Source organism: Littorina saxatilis, unplaced genomic scaffold (genome assembly GCF_037325665.1).
Source record: "Littorina saxatilis isolate snail1 unplaced genomic scaffold, US_GU_Lsax_2.0 scaffold_417, whole genome shotgun sequence".
NCBI classification, from domain to species: domain Eukaryota; kingdom Metazoa; phylum Mollusca; class Gastropoda; order Littorinimorpha; family Littorinidae; genus Littorina; species Littorina saxatilis.
Genome location: NW_027128316.1, coordinates 12,931 through 15,000, shown reverse-complemented (window position 1 = coordinate 15,000; position 2,070 = coordinate 12,931).

Here is a 2,070-nt window from a genome sequence, read left to right as displayed (position 1 = left end):
AAGGCAGATAGACGGACAGGCAGAGACACATACAGGCAGACATACAGATATAAAGACAGATAATCTGGCAGACAGACACAGGCACGTTAGACCATGTTCACAAGTTACTCGATTTGTTTGAAGCTGCTTTCCCTTGTTCCCATAGACACAGTGAGGCAATGCTACGATGTAACGTGTAGCGTGCCTCAGTGTTTCTATGGTAACGCCCTGACAAGAAAAACAAGGGAAAGCAACTCTTCAACAACCCACGAAACCCCGACAATTATTTCCGGAGTTCGTCAATTTGGATTGGATTGGATTGGATTGGATTGGATTGGATTGGATTGGATTGGATTGGATTGGATTGGATTGGATAAGATTTACAGTCCAGTGAGGTTACCCTCATGGAAATTCGGGCTGCTTTCTCCCCGGGGAAAGCGAGCTGCCATACATACGGCGCTACCCATATTTTTTTTTTCCTGCATGCGTGTATTCATGTTTCCTGAGACTTAATGCCGTGTGAGATGGAATTTTTTTTACTTTATTCCAAGTCCCACGGGTATTTGATGGACATGTTTATCTATGCCTATACAATTTTGCCAGGAAAGACCCTTTTGTCAATCGTGGGATCTTTAACGTGCACACCCCAATGTAGTGTACACGAAGGGACCTCGGTTTTTCGTCTCATCCGAAAGACTAGCACTTGAACCCACCACCTAGGTTAGGAAAGGGGGGAGAAAATTGCGGCCTGACCCAGGCCTGAACACGCAACCTCTCGCTTCCGAGCGCAAGTGCATTACCACTCGTTCTAACCCAATGACGTCCATTGCTTCATTCGTCGTTCGTGTTAACATTTTGATAACATTGATACGCAAACAACCACTGTTTTCGCAGAGTCAATCAAAAAGCACAGTTTAAATGCTGCTGTCTCTTCCGTGAAGACTACTCGTCCCAACCATCTCAGAGCTGCCTAGGGTTTTACACAAGATGAGAATTAACATCCCGCCCCTTGGACACTACCTTCTTCTTCTTCAGCGTTCCAGAATTGTCTGGTTACGTGTGAGCTCGTTTGCCCATTTGGGTTCCCCACACTACACTCTGAGAGCATAGTCAGCTTCACTCCGCTTTCGTTGAGTAGGCATGCTGGGTATTTCCGTGTTTCTATAACCCACCGAACTCTGACATGGATTACAGGATCTTTTCCGTGCGCACTTGGTCTTGTGCTTGCGTGTACACACGAAGGGGGTTAAGTCACTAGCAGGTCTGCACATAAGTTGACCTGGGAGATCGGAAAAATCTCCACTCTTAACCCACCAGGCGGCAGCGACTGGGATTCGAACTCACGACCTCCCGATTAGGAGGCCGACGTCTTACCCCCACGCCACGGCGCCCGGACACTACCAAAATTCAGCACCTTGGCCGGGTTTTTAAGTTTTGACTAAAACAAAATTCCAAAAATTTCCAAAGAGCGCTCAGGCTGTTGACTTGTCCTATGTGTTCATGTGGATGAATGACGTTATCCCATGCAAAAGCCTCATAACTGTGACCCTCCACCACGGAATAAGTCGCATGTCACCTTTGCATAATTTTCATTCTTTTACATTTTCCTTAAGAGTTTTTTATGCTCTATCCAATGGTGAAATCCGTTTTAGAAAAGAGCGAAAACTGTTTGAGTTATAAGCCTGTGACTAAGGTGACCCTCACACTGTTACCAGACACTCCCCGGACTTATACTAAGCCTAGCGCAGAGACGCGCGAGGTGACATGCGACTCATTTCGTGGTGGAGGGTCACATATCATCCAAAGTCGGGGTAACACGTAACGGGAACGTGCCCCTAATGAAAATAACTTTCTGCGTCTGTTGAACCCAACACAGCTTTCTTGTTTCCTTCATTCGGCTTGCAGTGAAGACACAAGCGAATGAGACAACCGTGACGGTTGATGACGAAAATGTCTATTTGTTTTGGGACTACTTCATATAAAACACCAAAGATCTGTCCAGTCACATGTACAGGACAAGATGACCATCCTTTTGGTTGGAACTGGACACATGATAAACATCTACAGCCTTGGTGCAATAGACTGACGGGC